Source organism: Diadema setosum, chromosome 14 (assembly GCF_964275005.1).
Source record: "Diadema setosum chromosome 14, eeDiaSeto1, whole genome shotgun sequence".
NCBI lineage: Eukaryota > Metazoa > Echinodermata > Echinoidea > Diadematoida > Diadematidae > Diadema > Diadema setosum.
This window is the reverse complement of record NC_092698.1, coordinates 1,469,595-1,482,358: the sequence shown is the minus strand read 5'-3', so window position 1 is coordinate 1,482,358 and position 12,764 is coordinate 1,469,595. Positions and strand designations below refer to the sequence as shown.

The following is a 12,764-nucleotide window of genomic DNA, read 5'->3' as shown; positions in this document are numbered from 1 at the left end:
TTTGGTATCAACTCACAAATGATTCCTTTTTATCCTTTCTCAATAATAATGATCCATTTACTTGTGTAATAACAACACAAAGACTGCTCATAAGTTTGATTGCTTGGTATATGTGACTCCATGCTTATGTTTTCTTTGTTTTTAGTGCGTACGGTTATAACGAGGAACCGGTTATAACGAGGCAATATTGGCGGTCCCACGGACCTCGTTATAACGGGGTTTCACTGTATATACATTGATTTTGAAAGATTACATTCATATATATATATATATATATATATATATATATTTACAACCGTAAAAACTATCATATGTTGCATTCAACCTGTCTGCATCACCCTCGGCAAGCTCCATGCCTTGAGAATCTATATGAAAGAAAAAAGAAATACAAATATGGAAAAACAAATATTGGTTACATACTGAAATTTTATGACACGCCATTCATCCCCTCTGCCTGACATTATACAGAGTGTTAAATATGTGGGCTTACAGTTGAATGAATACACACACGACTGGCACACATATCATTACACAGAACTACTTTTCAGCAATTTCTTATACAGTATATTAGAAACAGTTTAACAGCATCTACGAAAAAAAACTAAGAAAATCGTCTGGGATGTCATACACAAGAATTAGTGTAGCAGATTCTTCCTGATAACAAAAAAGGTGTGACACAGACTCAAAATGAGAATGTGATTGTGACTTTAAACACTCGTCTGACAGAACGTTATACATTCATGACTTTTTAAAAAGGATTGTAACTTATGTCAGGCAAGCTGGGGGTTCCAAAATAAACAGAAAGATGATTCAATGGGTTATGCAATAAATCAGCTGCATTGCTATGTCAGTGCGTTAATCAACTAATGTAAGCCGTACTGAATTCCCAATTGTGGCTGATATAGACATAAACATTAAATCAACTCCCAACTGGGGTGTATAAATGCACTAATTTCTTCATTTCTCGTATGGAACAGTTCACATATAGAGGTGACATTGTTTGTCCACCAAGTCTACAATAATTGCTAAAATAAGAAAGACCGAATTACCTGTAACTGATATGTCATCAACAGAGGTTGCCCTTTTTCAACTGTTATTCAAGTTGTTTATTTTGTAAAATCTTTATACTTTCAAGTTTAATTTGAGAAAAGCATACCTGTGTTCTGTCGTAGATAAGATGCTGCTATACAGTTTGTAGTCCAATTGTAGTCTGACTCTGACCTGGGTGAAGTTCAGCTGCAGTTGTCTGTCCCAAGGCTTGGTGAGGTTCAGCTCTCTTCAGGCCTTTGGGTGTGCAAATTTAAGAACAGTTAAATACCATACAAACAGAAACATCGGATGCACAAATGGGATAGTTGGAAAATATTTGAGATGAGCGTACATCTTTATTAAAACAAGCAATAATAACAAAATGTTCATTAATGATTATCAATTTTGTAAGATATATTATGTGAACAACAAGTTGTAATTGCCAGTTTTCAAAGTTTGAATCACTATGTAATGAGCCCCTGTTAGCAAATTGTAAGAGTATGAGGTAATTTTAGTAATGAATGAGAGGGTAAATTAATAACAAGCATTCACTTTATTCAGTTGGCAGCAGAATTATTCACCCCCCTTGCATTATGGACACTATAGCAAAATAAATAACATTACAATTACTAAATCATATACAAGTGGTGAACAGATAGTTTATGACAAATGCCTACCTGATCAATAGTCTTTGATTTGCATATAGTTAGAAACTTTGATCATTCATGCATGAAGAGATAAGGTCCAGTGAGCACATTATGGTCATTTCAGACCTTTCTGTGATCACTGAAGCATGACGTGTTATGGTCTGATGATAACGATTAATTTCTTTTGTTTTTATGGAATTTTAAATAGTATCTTGCCATTCTATGCACAACTCTTAGCATTTCATTGGGTTATATTCATTTTGACATGACTTAAACTTTGAATTATTAATATCACGGCTAAACCTCTGTACAAACTCTATGGTGGCAACTTTCACTAGAAATGAGTTCATTTAGATATTTTTGTACAACGAAAAATGCCAACTGAAATATTAAGAATCCTACATCAAATTCCATCATATTGTGTCACCTATCAAAACATTGAGTGAACAAACCATATTCAACGAAGCATTTCAGTGATCACTGAAAGGACTGAAAATGACCATAAATGTGCTCATTGCACCATATCTCTTTATACATGAATGATCAAAGTTTGTAACTATATGCAAATCAAAGGCTACTGATCTGTTATTTACTTGTAGCAAACTATCTGATCACCACTTGTATGATTTAGAAATGATCTCAGTTATAATGTAATTCATTATGCCAGAGTGTCCAACATGCAAGAGAGGGGCTGAATAATTTTGCTGCCAACTGTAGATGATCAAGATAACATGATTTCTCAACTTGCTTCAATAGCTAAAAATAATCATTTAACACACCAAATGAAGATGGTGGAATATCCATGACACTGTCACTTGACTTTTCCATTTGCATCTTGCCCCCAGTCCTTAACTCTGAAGTGGATGAAGTTCACATGTTGTCTGGTCCTTGGCTGTTTGGAGTTTATTCAATATACAAGAACAGTTAATATCTTACAAACAAAACAATAGTGCGGGACATGGGACATTAGAAAGTATGTTAGAGATGGTTGCTTTGCCTTTGCTATAACAAGCTATAGCAATCAAATTGAAAAGCCCTACCATTGATTTTGAAAGAATGAATTCACTAGTATCTACTGATCCATAAGCTATAAATAGGACTTTTCACAGTTTAAAATGATTAGCTATGTCGAATATTCTTGTTTCAAACATTGTAAGAGCATAAGGTGGTTTTGATACTAGAAAAGGGAGAGGGTAAATAAACAATCATAGTAGGGCCTACATTATTAAGATAACGTGACTGCTAAAGTTTGTTTCAGGAGCTTGATACATGTAGACATGCAGGTACCCCCCCCCCCCCCTTCCATGAATTATCTCTTTTCAATTGGATCAGTATGTAATATTCTACAGATAGTGACATAAAAAATGCAAAAAACAGTTGTTTCTAGAAGGGTCACTATTCACTGGATAACAATGTTTGTTTTCAATTACCAAGATGGACATTACAGCAAACATTGTTTTCAATATTTCCTGTCTAACACTATTCAACTAAAAATCCAGAGACAATTTGATGTCCAAATGTAAATAATGTTGCAATTGTAGTATTTGAAAATATACAGATATGATGTCTGCTAAAATAGTATTATAAGCTAAAATACTTGCATTCTGTTGAAGGTGACCATGCTGGTAGATACATCGTAAGTCTCGACGAAGTTCAGTAGCAGTCTAGCTGTGGAGAAGATGGAAGTTCAGCAGTTTGGTTCTGTGTTCAGTGAAGTTCAGCAACTGACTCTGGGCTTTATTAGATGAAGAAGTCTGATTGTAGCAGTCTGACTGATGTTCCATATCTAACATTATAATTAAAAATGTGAATACAAAATAGAAAATGTGTTTTCAAACTGTTGTTTGATCTTATACAAGATTTTACACACAATATCTAGAATCTGCATGAAATTTGAAATCAGTTCACATGTTTTTGCAGTTTAAATATATAAAGGATCTTATATTATTATTTTTTTTTTTGGGGGGGGGATGATTAAAAGACATAATACTAGTATTTGAGTTGTCTCAATTCAACATGTGTAAGCCTATAGTTTAGGGTATTATGACTTCTTGAGGTTCTAGATCTTGTCGCTAGGCATCCATGTTGCAAGGTCTACATCTACCTAAGATCTGGTAGGACCAGCTGTACTGTGGCTTCACATTCGGGTTGATCACAGTTACAGCCTGAGATGCAGCCACAGTCTGACTCTGATCATCAACTGTTGTCATGTCATCATCATCAGTTAAATTGCTAAAAGAAGTTGTGTAAGCGGTATTAGCATCGGAGTATGGACCTATAGAATCTACTAACTGCCTAGATAGATAGCACTATTAAGAAGACCTATTAACTTCCTTACTGATGAGTGATAGGCCTACTTATGTTAATGATAATATGTTTAAGAATATCAAGGCAAAGGGTCTAGTCTGGTTATACTTTTGGTATACACTGGTTAAGTAGTATCTAGGTCAGTAGGTGCTACTCAGGATCACTATACCACTGGATTCTAGATCTATAGACATCTGGTAGTATAGCAGTAGAATTCTAGAGGTTCCATGCCTATGAATTTAGGTAAACATCATTCTCTATCTTATTGTGACACATGCATTGCGATTACAGTGCTGTATGCACTTAGAATTGTTGAAGATAGCTTTCAAGTCTGAACCAAGATCTGAACCATGGTTTCCAATTCATATTCTGTGTAGACCTGGATCTACGTACTACTACTAGGCCCTACTATTACTACCGTACTTGATCTAGTTAGTCTAACCACTGTCGGACTCTCCAGATAGTACTACCGGCCCTAACCCCAGGGCACTCCCTGTTAGTTGTACCAGTACACAGTGCTTCGCGTTCGGGCTGGTCGCAGTTATAACCCCTAACCCCTAGTATTTTACAAGTTTTTGTTGTAGACCTATATTAGTAACGTTAGATAGTAACATTAGGACTTGTAAACGTAACAATGACACAGGTAACGTACAGCTGGTTCTCTGTAGTGTAAATGCTAACGCTATAAGTTCACGTTAGGGCCTAAACTAAAAAACATTAGGCTTAGGCTAGGCCCATAATTCTGTTGGACAAAATAACCTGAGATTTTCTAGACTGAAAAAAAAACCCCAGATCTTTCCTGTCGATTTGACACAAAACAGAAAATTTGTATCACTTCTGAATACTATCCACACAGCTAGTGACAGTGTAATTATTCAATGTTAGACACGTCTTCAAAAATATAATATTAATAATAAAATGCAGACCAATTCTTTACTTATGAAATTTCCGGTTTCTTCTTCGATCCCTTCACTATTTACGCCTTAAGTTACCTGCAATTCACCCATACATGAACAAATCGGGCAATTGCTCTCATGAAATATCTGCACGCTAAAAATCAACCCACAAACATTTCACTATTACTTGTAGAAGTTGTAGTAGCCCTAGACCCTACCATGCTAACATTAACAAACTACCTAACTCAGCTGGCCATTTGGTCATTCAAACAAACGGCGATGTGGCTACGTGGGACTATTGTGATAACGCTACTACCGTTAAGATTAGATCTACATCTAGCTAGCCCTTGGAGAATTGTAGAAGATTCGAACAAAAATATATCCAAATAATATCACATTATGAATCCACATGCATTACTTTTTAATTGCAGACAGCTTTAAATATACTCACTAATAGAAATATGTACTGGTAGCGGTGTAGAATGCAACTTAGCCTTCAGGATCTTGCCTCCGTCGTAGATCTGTTACCTCTGCGCTGTATACACTGTGTGTATACGTGCTATGTCTAGGTAGCGAGTGCTCACCGCATGTAACACAATAGGGAGAATACGTTAATGATATGCTAATGATATGTTAATTAGTATTACCCTCGAACATGACGATTGAAAGAATTAAAGTCTCTCATAGCTTAGGAGAGACTTCGTGAAATGGTTTTTACTTCTCTGTGAAAGTCTCTCCTAGCTTAAGAGCGGCTTGGCCATTTTAAGATTTATGTGATAGCTTTTATGTGATAGCTTCATGAAACGGACCCCCGTTCATATAATGGTGCGAGTTATTTGTGCGAGTTATTTGTCATGGTTACTGCGCACGCCTCTATAATGACGTAATGTTTCCGGTGAATATCCTCACGTGTATGCACACCTCTCGCGCGCTCAAGCTCAGCAATCAGCGGTTGTGCGGGAAATCGAGTGACCTTTGACCGAACTGTGGAATGTTAGTGCGGATAAGTCGTAAAACGCGTTCATGTATTCTCGATCTACTCCTCATGCTGCAATTATGCGCATAATAGCAGCATAAAAATAATGCGCACTTTTCTACTCCTCTCCCGTTCATGTAATCGAAATTTTACGACTTGTGCTCCTATTATCCGCATCCACGATTACCTGAAAGGGGTATTAGAGGGCGATATTATATACTATCTTCAATTCTTGAAAAAAAAAAGAGAAAAAAAAAGAAAGAGAGAGAGAAGAAAGGGGTAGAGTGCATTATACACCTATATAGAATTCGTTTTTTAAAGATTACTCGAAGAATCACTTTGGTTTCCTCTTAATTTCAACAAAAATCCTGTAATCTACTCGACATTCACTCAGTGAGAGGATTAAAGTGTCGTTTGTCTCCAGTTTTCACGCCAATAGTTTTAATAATATACAGTAAACAGATAATTATGTTGAATTTCTTAAGCACTGCCCTCTTGATGGTATGACAAAAGATTATCTCCGAAACAAAATGATAAATATCAACACCATCACTCTTGAGGCTGAAATAGCTCATCACTCTGACAACAGGATTTATTCTTCAGAGTATAGGATTTTGATATGTCTTGCATTATGGCTTCGGAAGAGTGATAAGGGCTAAGTCGTGTATACGTAGTGGGTGGGAGATTATCCAAACATTAACCCGTTGACGGGTTGAGGAAGACGAGTCCCGGGTATAATACTCGGGCGAGGGTCTATGGGAAATGCCTGTTGTAGCAAAATCAGCCCGTCCTCAACGGGTTTTAATATTCATTATCATTAATAATAGTAGTATACTAAAAAGACAAAAGCAAACTTAAAAACAAAATGACAGCTGTGTTTAAACATAAGCTTCTAATGCATATCTCAGTCCATTCACTGCAGCACTGACAGACAGAGTTAGTTGACCCTTCTATTTCGGCAAGCTGACTACTGATGAACAATAATGGCATTCATGATATTAATCAGTGGCGGATCCATGCGGGGGGGGGGCATCGGTAGCGCGCCCCCTTTTTCGTGTTAAAACAAGAGAAATAAAAAGAAAAAATGTGGGGGAGGGGCGGGCGTCCCTCCCCGAGCCTTTAATTTATTAGAGGCGCCTCCCCTTTATGGAATTCCTGGACGTATCGACGTTGGTACGAATGTAGATTACCTCTCATAATAATGTTTAAAAACAAAACAAAACAAAAAACACCTTTTGACTGTTTTCACGAAGAACAATTTTACTTCATCGGTCATTGACTTATGGTGATTCACTCTTGTGGTATTGTCAATTTAGAAGAGTTGAGATCCTTAACAACGTCGTTAGTATTTAACATTTTGTCGAGAAAACGACGTTACTTTAAGAAATAGACGTGGTCAGGCGTATTGTAGGAAGGTACATGATGTATTTATGCTGCATGTTAGTGACATTAAAGGAGAAATATTAGATAGCCCCCTTGGTAGGGAGTGCTTATTTCCCATTTATTTACGATGATTCATTTAGTCGTAATGAAACCTATATGTAATTTGTCTTAAGATATTATATACCAATGACTGTGGTGTGTCGAATTTTTTGCTTGTGTGATTGTTTGGCTTTTTTGTGTGTGTATTTCATAGGTCCTTTCACTGTAAATGACGTCGTAGATTTAAAAGTGGATAATCACACACATTTTATTGTGTTTTTATTATTGCTGTTTATCAAATTACCGCACCCTACGTGACTTACTCGATAACTACTCGATAATTATGACAGACTCGGGCCTGTCCTCACACTTGTAAATAGTAGAAAAGCACTCAGAGAGCACAGATCCCTCACAAAGCACCTCATTTCCACCTATATTGTGATTTCCGTCCTACATTACAGTCCTATCTGCATTATTACATGTAGATTCCTTGGTTATCAACACATTGTACCCTCACTGCGGCCGACCAGCTGTCGTTGGCTGATGGCTGGCCCACAGCGCAATGGTTCAGAGGATCGCAAAAGCAAGCGCGCCATCTAGCGTTCATGATAACCACTACCATTTGTTTCCTTCTTTCTTTTTCTTTCTAAAAATACTCATATGTTCCCTGTGCCACTATCAACTTTTCCTGAAAATTACATCAAGATCCGTTCATGACTTTTTGAGTTATATTGCAAATAAACAGATGAATGAACAAGTTAACGCCGGCAAACACATAGCCTCCATGAGAGCAATGTATGTCACTGATGAGGTTTGTTTGTTTGTTTGCTTGTTTGTTTGTTTGCTTGTTTGTTTGTTCGCTTGTTTGTCTGTCTGTCTGTTTGTTTGTTTGCTTGTTTGTTTGTTTGTTTTACTAATTTGATGATGACCTTACTCAAAAAAAATCAAAATGGCAATTATGTAATTTGCATTTAAACTCTTCATTGTATAACAAGAAATTCCTTCCTTTATTTTAGAGATTTATATTCAGTACATATTCATGACATTCACCGATAAAGACGTTCTGATATCAGCGTCCGTCGTGGCTCAAGCGTTTGTGTGTGTATCATGGAATGCTATTAAAATAACACACATAAGAAATGACATTGTATTGATATTACGTTATGTGTATGTAATTGTTTTGTGTTGTTGGGAAATAAGAATGAAATGATGAAAAATTGACAAGAGATTCTTATCAAAGCAAAAACAGAGGTAACATAGAAAGGGCAACGCTGAGTGAATTACCATTATCATTATTACGTCATAACGTTATATCATTATTACTGTTACTATTATTGAATTATTATCATTACCATTAGAATTATCATTGTACCTCTATCATGAAACATGCAAGATGTTTATAATTTCGAACTATTTGTAGTATACTAACCTTAATAAGTATTATTCAAATAGCAGAAGTTTTAAGTTTGAACAATAGTCATTCTTAAGCAGAATTCTCTCTACCACGTTTTACGATTAAGTTTTTGTCTTGTATGCAATGTATATAACACATTCTGTAAATATGCAAACTACTGTAAATTATGTAGAAACGAAAGCGTGCCAATAGCTGTGCTATTGGCGCCTAAAATCCTCTCTCAACATAGATTATTGGTATCCATTGTTATCATGGTTATCTTTGATTATTATTTTGTCGTGATTACGTGCTGAAGGACATTGAGTTTCACTTTCATTATTTTTCATTTATGCGTTATTTCCTGTTTCTGTTCGTATCGCAAATACAAATGATTGAATGGATTGGAATATATATATTTCTGCTGTCGGTATATTATATCCACAGTAATGTGTATCAGATTCGCAATCTGTTTTTTGTTTTCTAGGTTTCCTTTAAAATACATTGTATAATTATGTGTGGGTTGAAATCATGCCACTCAATGGCATTGTTTGAACACGGCGTCTCTGCTACGGATGCTTTAAATGCTTTAATATGCACGCGTCATACTGTCCCGAAATTAAGCAAAGATGGACACAAGACTAAGGAAATGTTTAAATTCGGCTCTGATTTATGAAGTCGGGTCATCCATGAGGGCATCTTAAGCCATGGCATGACCGTCAATTGAATTTCTCAGGCTCCGGTGGAGCAGAACTAAGTGACCGGCAGCAACTTATTGCTCGGTGTCAAAATCTTTGGCAAACCAAACAAATTCCCGAAGACCTTGCGAAGGTACGTTACAGTGGACTCCCGTTATAACGAAGTCTTCGGGACTGGCAGTTTTCTGTCGTTATATCGAAATTTCAACCGGACAAATAAACAATAAAAGACATAAAGCGGATAATGTTGCCGCCTGAATATTTACTTCGTTGTAACCGGAATTTCGTTATAACCGTGTTCGCTATACCGGGAGTGCATTGTATTCGTATTGGCGTCTGGTGTCCATTTTAGGACAGTGTGACGTCATCTTCATGATGGCCAATTTGGAATCAATGAATCATTCTGTAACTGGCAACCGATATTAATTAGAGTTGATTGACTTTTTCTGCTTATCTTTATCACTAACTCAAACACATTGCGTCTACATTTTCTGTTGATATAATGCTTTCACCAATTGTGCTATTAAATCATGTCACTGATCAAACATTTTCCCCATACTGCAAAGTTTTCTTGTTTGTACCCGTGACGATTTTAATCACATAAACTTGGCTTGTTCGCAACTGAGTCTTCGAGTGTGTCAGTCATCGTGAAAATCGTCATTCGTTTTCCTCAATTGCCACAATTCCCTATAGAAACAGTGATCAGAACTATATGTTTTTAAATAACTAGATACATTGTATATAAAAAGAGATTTAACATGCACACACTCACACACACACACATGCCACATGTGGGCACACTCAATATGATTCTAATTACCTATAAATATACATAATATACACATATATATGTATATGAATATATATATATATATATATATATATATATATATATATATATATATATACATATATATAACATATATATGATATATACATATATATATATTTATCTATATATATATATATATATATATATATATATATATATATATATATATATATATATATATATATATATATATCAGGGCTCCACACTATCTTTAATTTTTGGTGGCCCAAAGGCAAATATCCGACCTTTTTTGGTGGCCACCGAGCCACCGTTAGTGTCGAGCCCTGTATATATATTATATATTTATTGTACACAGTTAGTATATATAATGCATATGTAATATACATGTACTAGAGTAATAGTTTAAATTATGTCCCCATAAATATGAAAAAAAAAAAAAAAAACCTACGAGAAAAACATCAAATGTCATACACACACACACAGGTTCACACACTACTTCCACTTCAGTACCATGAAGAATACATGGGTGTCAGACGTCAAAACGAATAAATGCAATGAAAACAGTTTAATGACGACAGTGACCTCTAAATAAAAATGTGCACAGACTGTTGAGCAAATTTTGCAACACAATTTGCTGCATGGCATTGTCATGATCAGGTATTTCCTGCATCAGTCAATCAAGAAAGAAAATGGAAGGGGTTATTACATCGCAGGATGGCAGCTATGAAATACAAATCATTACATCATGGTGCCATGTTGGTTAAGCACCAGAAGGGAAGTAATTACATGGATCTTGTAACAATAGCCTTCCTTCTTTTCAGCTGACAATAAAGAAGGATGTGGCTGATCCTTAAGTACGATGTAAAAACTTTACCAAGAGAATGACATGTTCATTACTTGACATAGCGTACTCAGGTTGATGAGTTTCTTTTGAGATAGATCTGTCAGTCAGTCAAAACCTGTCGCACGTGCACAATGAATACTGTACCTCTCCCTTTTGTATTTGATGTGAAATACATGATCAAAACATAAAAACTATGCAAATAAATGAATTAAAGCTGCAATGAAAATGGCAATAGACCAGTCATCCCAGCTGGAAGTACATGTACACTCTATACAATAAGATATTTTACTTTTTACAAGTTTTTTACAATGGTCTTTGCACTGCAAAGATGTCTTAATGCATTAAAATCATGTTCGTAATTTATGTTTTAACCCTCCTCCCCCCACTTTGGTCTCTTTTTCTTTCTTTTTTTCTTTTTTTTTTATTTCTTTCAATCTTTCTGGAGAGTTTCTGTGATCAAAAGTCAAAATTTGTGAAGACACCCCCCCCCCCCAACACCAACAAACAAACAAAAAGAAAACAAAATTTGCAGCTAATTTTGTTCTCCACAAGAAATCTGCTTTGGACAACAACACAGAACAGTCAAAATTTAGAGTTTCATACAGCGTAGATTAGGACACCCAATGTTAAGAGCAGAGACACCTGCATACAGACTTTTGTTACCATAGTAACAAAGAATGTGTAGAAGCAATATCAGGGGAGTGCTCCATCAATTTAGTCAGTGCTGACAAGTTGTCAGTCTCTGACAATTTCAGTAAAATCCTTGGTTTTGATTGGTTGAGACACTCTTGTCACTGACTGTTACTACGGTAATTGTCAGTGACTGACTTGTCAGGGCTGACAACTTTCATGAAACGGTGCCCAGATGATCACATTCAAAATAAGTTGACAGAACATGCACAATCCATGTGCAGCCATGAACATTTGCCACTAATGAAGACAAAAGACCGACTGAAAATTTGCTGACTTGACACATTATCAAGTGAATTCCACTGAGCCGCTGTATGCAACTTGTATGTTTTACTGTATGGTATGCTTTTGTTCATTAAATATAATTAAATATAATTAAATATAATTATGATGATCATGGCTGACAGATGCAAGATGAAACATGTTTTACATGGCATGAAAGCTTCAAGATTATTACAGAACTTTCAAAGAATGCCACTGTGACAAAAAGATGAATTTCCAAACTTTGGTGATGTGAGGAATCTGAAATTCAGAGTACAAATCTCGAGCCCTGAGGAAAAAACTGGGTAGTTTTTCACACAATGCAGACAGTACTTCAAAACACTTACATATACAAGGCCGAAACTGGCACTGTTGGATACGGCTGCTCTATTTCCAACAAAATCATTGGCAATTTGTTCCTCTTACAAATATCTTTGGAGATGCGGCATAATACTGCATTAAATCTTACTGTCTCTTTAAGTTCACCGATATTCATTCAATCCACAATCATGCATGCAAACCATTAGTCCTTTACACTTTCACCTTACAGCATAACATTTAATTCCATGTATGATATCTTGGGCTTCCAAGCACCCCCCCCCCCCAAAATATAGGAAAGTAATATACCATGAAGAGAGAACATACTCAAGTGAATCTGCCTTGAATCCCATTGCATAACAGCTTTGCAAGATAATACAAACACAATCATATCATAGAGAAAACACCATTTTGCCAACTCCAATGACAAAATTGGTCATTGCCATGGCAGTTGCTTTTCAAATAAAGCCCCGTAACACTGTATCATACACAT

General features: G+C 35.9%; 1 long non-coding RNA gene across 1 annotated transcript; it reads right to left on the bottom strand.

Moving 5' to 3' along the window:
* Positions 1 to 293: 293 nt before the first annotated feature.
* LOC140238135 (uncharacterized) lies at positions 294 to 5,437 on the bottom strand. The gene is made up of 5 exons (XR_011901887.1): positions 5,331 to 5,437; positions 3,278 to 3,462; positions 2,456 to 2,568; positions 1,157 to 1,284; positions 294 to 365 (listed from the first exon to the last, which is right to left on the bottom strand). It is a non-coding gene; the product is annotated as an uncharacterized lncRNA (long non-coding RNA).
* Between the last annotated feature and the right edge of the window lie 7,327 nt (positions 5,438 to 12,764).